General features: G+C 41.7%; 1 protein-coding gene across 2 annotated transcripts in view; it reads left to right on the top strand.

Moving 5' to 3' along the window:
* Nucleotides 1–12,770, top strand: part of kaznb (kazrin, periplakin interacting protein b) — a 198,297-nt gene that overhangs the window by 1,168 nt on the left and 184,359 nt on the right. The gene's annotated exons all lie outside the window — the stretch shown is intronic.

The following is a 12,770-nucleotide window of genomic DNA, read 5'->3' as shown; positions in this document are numbered from 1 at the left end:
TATGAATTAAAAAAAGACGGAATAAGTAAACGAGACAAAAAAGGAAAACGGGAATAAAAAGAAAATCAAAAAGGAAATTAGGGAAAAAGAAAGGAAAAGGAAATTGAGAAAAGAAAGGAATTAAGGAGAAAATGACCAAAATGGAAAAAAAATCCCTATTTTTTCATCTCATGTTTTTGATTTTCTCTTTTTTTTATTTTCTTTTCATTTTTCTTTTCCTTTTGTCTTGAGTTTTACTTTTTGTCCGTTTTCTTTTTTGTCCCTTTGTCTTTCACTTCTTTTAATTTCTTGTTTCTTTTCTTTTCTTGTTTGTCTTTCTTTTCAAAAGTAATAAGGTACGTTTCAGTCACTTTGAGTCTCCATATTTTGTTTTCTTCTGTTTTGCTTTTAGCACTCATTTTCAGTGGCACAAGAGAATACAGCAACATCTAGATGGCAATTATTACACAACGTCCTTTCAACATTAGTATTAAAACAGGGGCCTTAAACTATCACCTTGAGTCTCAGACCCCTGTTCTTAGGTATCATCTACGCCACATATGTCAAAGTCAAGGCCCGCGGGCCAAATCTGAAAGGTTGTTCTTGCTTCAGTGTTGTAACATACAGTACACAGATCCTTTAACCGTTCATCAGGGCACCTCTGAGGAAGCAACTCTGGACAGTTCTCTCCACTGCTGACTGTTCCTGGCCTGAGTCCGGGTCGTGACAAAGATGGCACCAGTCCATTCCTCAATGTTGTCGGCCCAGTTCTTTGTCAGTCTTCCTCTCTTCCTGCCCCCTTGGACTGTGTCCTGGAGAAAGATCTCAGCCAGTCCTGAAGATGTTGTGACAGTTCTTCGTAGGGTCCAATGTGGCCTCTGATGGTGTTGTCCTAAAAGGTTTATGTCTGGCAAGCGCGGCTATGGTTGGAGCTATCCTGGCCATGAGTTCTGGTTCTGACCCCCCGTTTTAAAGGACAGCTCCAAGATATTTGAACTTGGTGACAGGTTCAAGGTTTTGTGGGTTTTTGATGTTGTGGTGATACCTTGGGGATTGTTGGTCATGAATTTTGTTTTTTTCTGTGCCGATTCCCATCCCATACTGGCTTGATGCTTTGTTCAGGCAATTGACCAGATCTGGGAGTTCCTGTTCCTTTCCTGCTAGTCTGGCAATATTATCAGCAAAACGGAGGTGAGTGACATTACATCCCCCAATGCTGATTGTACCTTCATGTTGGTCCAGGGCTTCGGTCATGATCCTCTCCAGGGTGATGTTGAATAAAGTTGGAGAGAGAATGCAGCCTTGTCTTAAAACCACTGTGGATCAAAACCAGCTCCAATGGTACCATTGATCAGTACCGCGCTGTTGGCATTGGCATAAAGGTTGTACTTCCACAAAGTGGCATACACCGGGAACCAATTCTCCTTGTGAGGAAAGTGTTGTTTTTCCTTCATAGTTTTTGTACTTGATCACATTTCAACCTAATCATATTTAAGAAGTATCTATGTTTGACTGAATGATTTAAAACTGCTTTTTTTGTTTTATTTGTAGTAAATTTCCCCCATTCTTGCGTGAATAGAAACTTGGCTACCTATGGTGCCTGATTAATGTGGGTTTCTTTCAGTTGAAAAGTGTTGACCCCAAAATTACCTTCAAGATTTTGGCTTTAGAACCTCATGCAATACAAATGTTATGTTACCCCGCCCCCTCTACAGCAAGATGAACCAATGAGGGTACAGCTTTCAGTACACAACAGACAAAAACAACAATAATTGTGTATTCTTGTGCCTCTTTGTACGCTAAAATCACAAAAAAAATGGGACAAACCAAATACCTGGATCAATTCACCCCTTTTTTGGGTCGTTTTACAAAGAAACGAGCCAATTATAGCATACTAACGGAGCCATAAGTTAAGTCAAGTCACGTTTATTTCTTTAGCCCTTAAAAACAGACTATTATTACACCCTCCCCTGAGCTAAAACCTATATGAGGGCAAGGAAAAATTTGAAAACCTCAACATGAGGAAAATGAAGAAACCCTGAGATGGGACCGCACGTGAGGTACTCCCCCTTCCAGGATAACCAGGTTACAATGGATGTTGCAACAACAAATAATACACAGATATTATTAATAGGAAATATAGGTTATAGGCTATTTAATGGAATTGTGTTCCAAGCTTAGATTTAAACAGTTCCACTGAGGTTGCAGATCGAATTTCAGGGAGAAGAGCATTTCACAGCATTGGGGCCCGAATGGAGAACACCCTTGAACCTTCGGATTTCTTCTTGGCTCTTGGAATCACTAGTAGACCAGCGTTTTCAGAGGGAAGGCTCCAGACGGAACACAGGGGGAAATCAAATCTGAAATACATGAGGGAGAAAGTCCATGCATGATTTTGTATACTACCAACAGAACCTTAAAATCACATCTTGAGCTAGCAGGGTACCAATGCATGTTAGCTAAAATCGGGGTCATGTTATCAAACTTTCTTGTCTTAGTTAAAAGCCTCGCTGCAGTTTTCTGTACTAGCTGCAGGCTCTTTGGGAGACCAGAGAGTAATACGTTACAGTAATCAAGGCTGGAGGTAACAAACTTCCTTAGCTTAGCATCAAAGCCTGACTGACAGCCCCACTTTCGTTTAGGATCCCTACGCCGCTTCGTAAGTGGGTTGGTCACCCACGAGAATCCCGTGGCCCTTTGAATTTCTTTTGGGATATCAAAGGTGACACCAAAACGGCCCAAAAAGTCATAATGCAGACTCAGTCCCTAGTATGTCTTTATTTATCTGGTTATTTTGGAATTTAGTCGTTAGCTTTTCAGCAGGTTCAATTAGGTTCACGAGTCTATATGTGAACTTTTCAAAATCCGATCAGTCGGGCCCTCGGCTTGTCTCCAAATTCCTTTATTCGGCCCTCCGTTAGTTTGACTTTGACACTCCTGCCGTAAGGAATCTAAAAATTGTATCGATGCTCCTGTTTTGACACTCCTATTGCCGTCACCTGTAAGAGACGCACCATAAAGTCCTGGCTCAGGGATGCAACAGCTGAGAATTTCCCACGAGAGGCGTTTCCTCCGCCTACCTGCCCACAGCGTCATTTTTAGGACGATAACACGGCGTCTTCCCCCGGGATCGCCCCCGAAAACCTTGATAGCTGCCACTTGTCGATAATTCAGCCTCCGCTGCGCTGTTTCTGTCTGCCTCCTCATAAATCCGCATTTAGAAGATGAGGTATTCGCGTCTGAGTGATACATATTATGGACAATTGAGTTTCTGAAATTGCTTCTCTGCAAATAGTCTCTGAAATGTCTGCCCACCTTGTGTAGAATTTCATGGCCAAATCATATTTTGAGCTGCCTGTGGAGGGAAATAAACTATTTTAGCTCATTAACTTTGGTAAAAACGGAAGTTTGACCTCTATAACCCAAACTTTTGAGAAAGCGGTAAGCTGAAAATGTACGAGGGCCGACTATACAGCCTGGCATTCTTTGAACCGTCTTTGATAAATTCACCCTCCGTGAAATGTTGTGCTTGGCGATCAGTGTCGCGACCTCATAGCTCGCCTCTGTAGCATTTTCATTTGACTCAGAAAGTCTGGTGAAAAAGCGGCACCGTGCTGTTAAAAACAGCTTCCGGTCGCTTCACCTTTTCACAGTGTTCATTTGTAGTCAGCATGTTTGGTCTGGCAGGGCCTCTTGTTAATAAATTATTTGAAAATGGACAAAGTCTCTTGGGAAATAATATTTAGGTGAAATAAAAGAAACTCCAATTTCCACTTGTCCTGGAAACAGGGGCCCTCGCAGTCAACTTTTTAAAATTATTCACAGTTTCCATGTCCAAAATAAAGAGGGCTGAAATTCGCAAAGAAAGGTGGCTAAAGGGCTACTGCCATCATCTGGTGAAATAGTGATGTTTTTTTTTTTAAGGTGCAAATTTATTTTATACTGTTGTCAACATTACTGTCATTTTTATGACAGAAGCCACAGGCCAGTAGAAATTTGATCATGGGCCGTAACTGGCCCCTGGGCCGGACTTTGGACACGCCTGTCACACAGATATTGTCAACGTGAAATATAGGTCATTCATAAGCTATAAAATAGATTTCTAATTTGATTTTATTTGCATCTGCTGAAGGAAAATGATCTGGTATACCAGAGGAAGACCACATGCTTGCCCGACTTAAGTTCTGTTTTGTCCCACTCCAATGTAGATTTGAATGCAAATTGAATTCATATTGATTAAGATCAATTGACAGCAATGTTCATGTCATGGGAACCTGTCGTGGGTTCAAATCCAGCTCCAGACTTCCTGTGCGGAGTTTGTATGTTCTCCCCGTGCTTGCGTGGGTTTCTTCCGGGCACTCCGGTTTCCTCCCACGTTCCAAAAACATACATTTCAGGTGAAATGGCCGGTCCAAATTGTCCCTAGGTGTAAATGAGTGAATGAGTTGTCTGTCCCTGTGTGCCCTGCGATTGGCTGGCAACCAGTTCAGGGTGTCCCCTGCCCACTGCCTGGAGATGGCTGGGATGGGCTCCAGCACACCCGCGACCCTAATGAGGATAAGCAGTACGGCTAATGAGATGAGTGCTTTAATTGCAGTACACTTTGTTACTTTCCTTTACTAGACATTTCCCCGCCGATTTATTTTAAAAAAAATGGATGTGAATGAGTTCATTTTTATGGCTGTTTAAGCTTGAAGTCTAAAATCCGGCAAAAGGAAGTAAGGTTTTTTTTCCTTGAATTTGCTCTTAGTCCGGAATTTACGGCGGCCTAACGGATTTAGTCGGTTTTATGTTAGTCAGTTTTATGTAATCGCCGATCCGAATCAGCCCGAGCGAGTCTGCGTCACTTGTTTTCCTGACTTATGAGGTGTTTAAAGGCTTCATTTGCATAAGCTCCTCCACTTCCTACCTTTCGGCGAGATACACGCATCTTCATTAGCTTCCCAGCGGTAACTCCAACTCTGCGCTCAGTGACAGGAGATCGACATTGTTTGTTTTGAACGGGCTAGTTGCGTAGCTGTTGGACCAGTGAAGAAAGCTTAGTTCTCATAAATCCATATTTGTAGTCAAACTCCAATGGACAGAGGGCCGAATCCAAAATTCCGAGAGTTGGAACCGATCGATTGTTGAAAATGAAAGAAGCTGCTAATGATAGTTGCTAATGTTGTGCCTGGCACAGCTAGCAACCCCTAAAGCAATGCTCTAGTTACAATACCAAAATTAATTTTTTCCTTCTTTTTTTCTTTTTTTAATTTTTTTTTCACGTTTTTCTCGTCCTAGGCAAAAAAAAAGCTGTGTTTTGTTCACTTCGAGTCTCCGTATTTAGTATTTCTCATTGTGCTTTTTAGAAAACATGCAGTAAGCGGCAAGGATAACCAGAAGCCAATAACAACAAAATAGCCGCGGCAAAAAAAACATTGACACAGCAAGAAATGAACGAAATGAATACAGCAGGTTGGCCGGCTGCTTAAGAGGGCTAACCGGGACGGCTCGGCTGAAAATCGTAAGTCTGGCTGACCAAAAACCTGCAGTAAGCAGCCAGACTACCAGGTAACCAACTACAAAAACAGATGCAGCAACAAACATGAACCAAGCCAGGAAAAAATACTATGGACACATTAGGCTAGCCAGCTAGCCAACTGCTAACAATGCTAACTTAGACCAAACAAAACTGGAAGCCTTCGTCAGCCCCCCGACACTAACGATGAGGTATCTGGACCATATTATACCCAAATTGCAAGACGCGTGGCTAAAAACACAAAGGAAAGCCCAAAATTGGCAACCTCAACTGTAGAGAAGGGGACAAAAAAAGGAACACGGACTGTAACGGCAGTAGGATAACCTACCTCAAGCATCTTTTGAAGATCCGAGCACGCAACTCGGACAAAAGCAGTCACAAGTCCTCCTGTGACACCGTAGGCAAAGTTGCAATGGAAAAGAAATCAGCTGGCGGCACGCAGCCCCACGGTAAGGGGGTCCGGGGTTCATTTCCAGCTATCACAGCATCCCTTTGTGGACTTTGCATGTTCTCCCTGTGCCTGCGTGGGTTTCCTCTGGGCACTCTGGTATTCCACCACATTCCTAAGACACGCATGGTGACTCCAAATTGTCCCTCGGCTTTAATGAGCAAAATGAGTTGTCTGTCCCTGTGTGCCCTGCTACGGGCTGGCAACCAGTTCAGGGTGTCCCCTCCCCACTGCCCGAAGACGACTGGGATGGGCTCCAGCTATCCCCCGCAACCTTACTGAGGATAAGTGGTGCAGATGGAGAAATAAGCTGTATGCAATTGGTGTTCACGACAATCGCCATCTGTTTTGGAGGTGTGTCATATGTTATCTCAACGAGACGCGCCATTGTTAAGAGTCTTGTCTTTGTCCGGTGACATCATAGATGTAGAGGATTTAAGCCAAATCGAGCAACTTTGAGACTAAATTTCTCGAGTCGGCACACATGATTATGGTAGGTACACTACAAGTTCCCTTTAAGGCACAAAAAAATCAAAACCTATAAGTAAATACCTTTTAAACCTAGTAGAGATTTGGGCCAGATTTTTGCAGCAATAACAGAAATCAAACAATAACCATGGTAATGGGTCTTTCACAATTTTGTCCCACTCTTCTTTGCAAAATGGTTTCTAATCTGCCATATTGGAGGGTTTTCAGGCATGAACTGAATTGGATTTCAATCTGGACTTTGACTTCAGAACCTTCATTTTGATTTTTTTTTTGAGCCATTCAGGGATGGACTTGGTGGTGTGTTTTCAGATCGCCGTCATGATCCAAGAGCGCTTGAGTTTGAGGGCGCGACCTGCAGAATCTTTTGGTAGAAACCAGAATTCATTATTTGGCCAACCACAGTTGTCCTGGTCCTGAGGCAGCAAAGCAGCCCAGGACCACTACACCACCACCACTATACTCTACTGTTATCATCATGTTCTTGATGTCGAAGGCTATGCCATTTTACACCAGATTTAACGGTCTGAACACCTTCCAGAAAGTTCATTTTTTTGACGTATCAGTCCACAGGATAGAAATTTTGAGGCTAATCAAGATGCTTTTTGGCAAATGTTAGTTGACTATGGTTTTTTTGTGACACAAGTGATTTCTAGCCCAGAACATCTACCGTCCATGCCATTTTTTGGTCATTGTCTTTCTTATGGTGTATGAGGCATTGACTCATGTACAGTTCTTCCTCAGAACCCTCAAGAAGTGGAGTCTTTCCTTGGCCTTTTTAAGGGACTGTTCACTGCTAGTGTTCCAGATTAGATTCACATTGATGTGGACCACCAGGAAACGGATGCTTCAGACTATCTTCACACAGCCTTCATTGATGATGATGGGTGGAATGTCAGTTTTCGTCCTCCTGAAGTCCAAGACTATATTATTACTCTTTACCAGTTGTGGGCGATCAGGGTTAGCAAGGCCTGCTCCCTGGTTGTGCTACTTCCAGACGAGTGGTTTCATATCCAAGCATTTACCAAGTAGTTGTTGCTCGGCTCAAATATTTACCTGGAGGCCTTGACAAAAATATTTGAAGGCCATGTACTGTCACATCAGTCTTTGAAAAAGCTGTTGGTTTAACCATTATCAGATTTCGAGTTGGCCTGTGAGTGCTTGCTAGCAGAGAGAGACTGAGCTGCACAAGCGGGAAAAGGTTTTGTCCTCCACTTATTGCCAAGAGATCTTAAGCTTGAGCCCAAGCCAGACCTGACCCGTGTTAAGCCTGAAAGTTCTTATTATCCACCTGTCATTGTTCTTTGTCTCTGTTTACACTCTATTTTTAACTTGGATTTAATTGCAAAAGACAAGGTTTAAGTATTCGCACCTGCCTACCCCCCTTGCGCAATCCGCGTTGCTGGTTCCCCGGGCGGACCACGGCTAAAATCATCTCTCCTCTACAAATAAAATAGGAAATTAAACTTCCAGCTCATCAAGCACACATCACTAATTCAGAATGGAGCTGAATGCTTAGGTGTAAAATGCACGGCCTGCTGTGTTGAGTCACTTTCGGGTAAAGGCAACTCAATCTGTTCTGAAACTGCAGCTACCCAAAAAGTGGGTTGGAAAAACCAAACGGTAGTCTTTCGTGCACTAAGCGTGACGTCTCCGAGAAAAAACGAGTCAGGTTTCAAAAGTCTTAACGTTAATGAGCGTTCATTGGAGTGTCTGCGTCAAATCAACCGAGCTGCACATGAAAGCAAAGCATCGCTTTGCGATACGTGACGAAAGGATTTCATCAGCACTCTCACGGTTTGTGTACTTTTTCACCAAGCACTTGCATCCACGATACAGTAATCCCTCCTTTTTCACGGGGTTGTGTTCTAAAAAGAACCCCATATAGCGGGGATCGGGAACATTTTTGATTCAAAGAGCTGCAATAGCAAAATATTGAGATTTTTTTTTTTAGAGAGAGCGAGCTATTTCATATAATGTAGGACATCATTCGTTGCGTTTTGGTGTTTACAGTTTGTTCTGAGGGTTTTAGTCATAAAGTTTCTCAACAGTGAACATACATTGATTAACGAGCTTCCATATAAAGGATTCCTTAGCCACTTGTAGCCTAAATGGGGTCTGTTGGTTTGACACCCTTACTGTAAACTGTCGTTGGGACTGAAGTTGTATACTATTTTATAGGCTGTTTTCTTCCACTTATACTCAAAATACTTGTCCTAAGTTTGACTCCAGCTTTGAGTTAACTTTTTAGAAGGATGTTGTAAAATGCCAGTGCTTTGGAATGTTTTCTTTGGTTTCAGTCTGTGCAGATAACAATGATTTATCACCTCGCCTGGGTGGGTTATAATGTGTGTGTTGTGCCCCATTCTGCATGGAGGGTGATGACCTATCACCCTTCTCCCAGGCTTCAAAGGACTATTGGGAAATTTGCATCGACAACAGCGCGGACCAATCAGCCAGAGGCTTGGTCATGGGGCGTGAACATTTCATGGCCATGTGTCATATAAGTGGGCAACCTGGGAGCCCCCATGGCTCTCGTCTGTCTCCGGCACACGATTGTAATTGGCATGTAAGAAAGATTCGACGTGTTCAACTGTTTGATTCGTCTAAATAAAAATAATATGTGGACTATACTCGGCACAATAACTTCTCCGACTTTTGGGCATGCGCCAACTGTAAGGGTTTGGACAAGACACGTGAAGTGTTTTCGGAGTCAGATTTCAGTTGAAGAAATGTTAAAACTTTACAGGACTGTGCCCATTACTTATAGGACTGAACCAATAATTAATACAGAAGACTTAAAGGATCAGAATTGGAATGCCATAGAAGAAATTTGAATGTTTAGCTCCGAGCCATAATCACTCATGAAATAGCCATATCTTTCTAGCGAGCCATCGGTTCCTGACCCCGACCTTCTAGCATACTTGTCCACCTTCCTTACAAAATCATCTTATACCATTTTTTTGTGTTAATGTACATAGTTGAACATTACCACTGGATTTTCCAGACTACAAGACACGTAGAAGCCCCAGTTTGGCCTGAAATTTGAAATTGTGCTTTATATACAAAATACACAGAATACGGTGGATAAGATGGTATTGCAAACAGTAGTCATCGTTAAGCGTTATCCTACGAGATTTTCCATTTACTATCGTATTTGTGCGATGATTGATCAATTGATAACATTGTATACAACCAGAATCAAACCCAAGTAGAAGAGGTGAGAGCGCCGACACTAAACCACTAGACGATCAATTTTTATGGTGACAGAAACACTGATTTGCATAGTGCGTTCCATTAGGTTAAACAGTTTTGCTAGTTCTTCACCAACAAATGTTAGAATAGAGAAAAACGAATGTTTTTCAACAAAATGCTATAAAGAAGGTTCATATGATTCAGAGATAAAATCATAATCACACAAACTTCATCTAGCGTTCCAATTCTGTTGAGTGCAGAGTCAAGTCCAGTGAGTATAGCCAAAGAAACGCTAATAAAATCAGTGGTCTAACGATTCCTTAATATGGAAGCTCATTAAACAATTAAGGTTCACTGTTGAGACAATTTATGACGAAAACCCATAGAAGGAAAATAAAAACCCAGAAACCCGAGCAAAGCACACAGAGCATTTTGATTGGGTGAGCAGTATGGGTGGGCGGAGGAACACGCACAGCGAGCTTCTCTCTCCCGTCTGCACCGAAGGTTAATACGTCAGTAACCTTGTTTGCAGTATTTTGTGACATTTTCACAAAGGAACTCTGCTTGCACCTAGTTTTGACACCATTATTTACGGAATAAAATAAGGTTAAAATAAGCCTTGATAATCTTAAATCATCCAGGAATGAGACAAGTTTAAAGTGGTATATCTGTTAATATGGGACACAGGATCTTGCATCATTTTTATTTCGGAAATTCTATGAAATCATCTAACGTCAAAGAGTAAAATCAAATTTGTTGAAAATTTTGATTTTGTCTGGAGAGCTGGTTTGGCGGTTTTGCTGAATTTTGTCTTAAAATATATGGTGTGGCTCTCCCTCTCAAAAACAAAATCTAAATATTTAGCTTTTATCGCTCTTTGTGTCGGATAGGTTCCTGACCCCTGCTTTGAAAACTATTTTATGAACGTATAGATATTAAACCACGTTATTGACTGACAAGTGAAGACTTTGAAAAACTGTTTAACCCATCAGAATGAACCATGGAAAGCAGTGCTTCTGGCATCTTAAGGCCCCAGAGTGTAATATTTGACCACTAGATGGCACTGTATTGTCTAATGCAAAGGAAAATCAGTGTCACAGAGCACAGCGTGGCAGCAAGTGGCCACACAAACATCCTCGGCAACCTTAAGTAGGGATTCCACAATGTAAAAGAAACACAAATTTTTCAACCTATGATTTTTCAAAAAAAAAAAAACTGGTTTGATAGTTTAGAGATTGTTTGCCTGTTACCTAAATCATTTTTGTCTTTTTTTTTTTTACAGAACGAAGGTTCTAGTACCACTAGGTGGCACTAAATATTACACACAGTGCCTTTAAGTGAAATTAAGTGATTATGAAAAAGAGCTCTAATGCCTTTTCATATATCATCTGTACCACTGGTGGTCTACTTGTAAAGTTTTGGTGCTCTCACCGCCACTGCCCGGGTTCGATTACCGTTACATGAAATGTTATGTGATTATGGTCAACGACACTTATTGAATGATCAATCTTTGTGATAATATTTTCTAGTGTTTAACCAACAAATGCACACAATAGCTCTCACTGTCATCTCAATTGCATGAGCCTTATAGTGCGGTGCGCCTTGTGTATGAAAAAAGACTATTTTTTTGGGGTGCCCTTCAGAGTCTAGTTCCTTAACTATGATACAGTTTAACATGAGATATTTTACTCTTGTTTCGTTAAATTCTAAATATCAATCAATGATGCTTGTAATTTAAATTTCAAAAAGAAAAAAAAAACATTACAACCTAGTGATTGAGAAACATGTTTTTGGCAAAAATGCGAATTGATCGGCAAACTGTTACATTGTGCTCTGCGGTGAATTGGCAAAACATCACTTGTGCAATTGTTGAGGAATCTTCTGCTTCTTTTTGAGGAACGAAATGAACATCTATTGATTGGTTTTGAGTCCTTTACGTTTTTTGCCCTGGCTTTTTGTATCAAAATGGGTCTCGAAATCATGGAAACCAGATGTAGCTATTTTCACGTTTTTTTTTGCCTGCGACACCATACAAATATTCCAAATCTTTCTTCGAAGCTCGTCTAAGGATCGATTAATAACGTTTTTTCAGGGCCAAGGCTGATACCGATTATCAGTATCAATAGGAAGCTGATAACCGATACTTGGAGCTGATATTCATTTCCTGTAAAAGCTTAAAAATCGGCGTTTGCATAATACTTTAAAAATAGCATTTGTTGGCCTGGAGAGGGATGGGCGCCACCCGGCTCTACTTGCCCAAGACACACCAAAGGAAATGGTGCCCCTACGACCCTAGTGCTCAAGGGATCCAACCAACCACCCACCTGATGCAAATAAAGCGTCAATTTTTATTGGCTTTGTTGTCAGTGACAACAGATTTACAGGTTTTTGTTCAGTAACAGCAACATGTTTACACTCTTGGTTGCAGCTCATTGTTCTCTACAAGATGAAATTGGATCAAATGTTCATGTAAATGCCTGGTGTTACCACAATAGCAGGCAACTTGACTACACAAATATCACCTAGCATTGTCGTTTTCTGTAGTTGGGGAAAAAAGTCCACACTGCGCCATGCTTCCTGTTTGCATCTGTCGTTTTTAACTTCTGATATGGAGGCGAGTAGGTATATTTTGCCCTCTCTTCTGCCTGGCAGGCAGGGTGCAGCAGAAGGCCAGGTATAATTAAGAGAGTGGCAGAGGGTGCTGGGTGATTACGGAAAGACCTGCGCTATCTACATAGAAATGTGGCGCTATGTAGAGCCTACTTGTGTACAGTCGTGGGCGAGAATATTATAGCATTTAGCTATATTGGGTCGCCTCCAGTCTTGCTGACATTCGCAAGATTATACAAACATTATAAAGACTACGATCGAGACACTCGTTTTATTGGAAGCTTATCGCTGGGAAGCATAGGAAAATCCGAGTTTGCGGGAAGGAGACAGAGACACCGGGTGGGTCTGCTTCCCTGTGAGCGTCGCTGCAAGTTGACCACATTTCCTCGATTCAATTTCAGTCAAGAGTGGTCACGAATGGGGCGCAGAAAAAAAAGACATTAATAAAAAAATATTCGCAAATACGAAAAATGTTCATCACAGCCCTTAACTCTAGCTCCAGGAGACTGCGGTCAGTGCAGATTGGGGACAGCT

The sequence above is a fragment of the Urocampus carinirostris genome, chromosome 6 (assembly GCF_059441175.1).
Source record: "Urocampus carinirostris isolate Australia breed hairy pipefish chromosome 6, RoL_Ucar_1.0, whole genome shotgun sequence".
Lineage (NCBI taxonomy): Eukaryota > Metazoa > Chordata > Actinopteri > Syngnathiformes > Syngnathidae > Urocampus > Urocampus carinirostris.
Note: the sequence above shows the minus strand (reverse complement) of the source record. Positions and strands in the feature narration are given on the sequence as shown.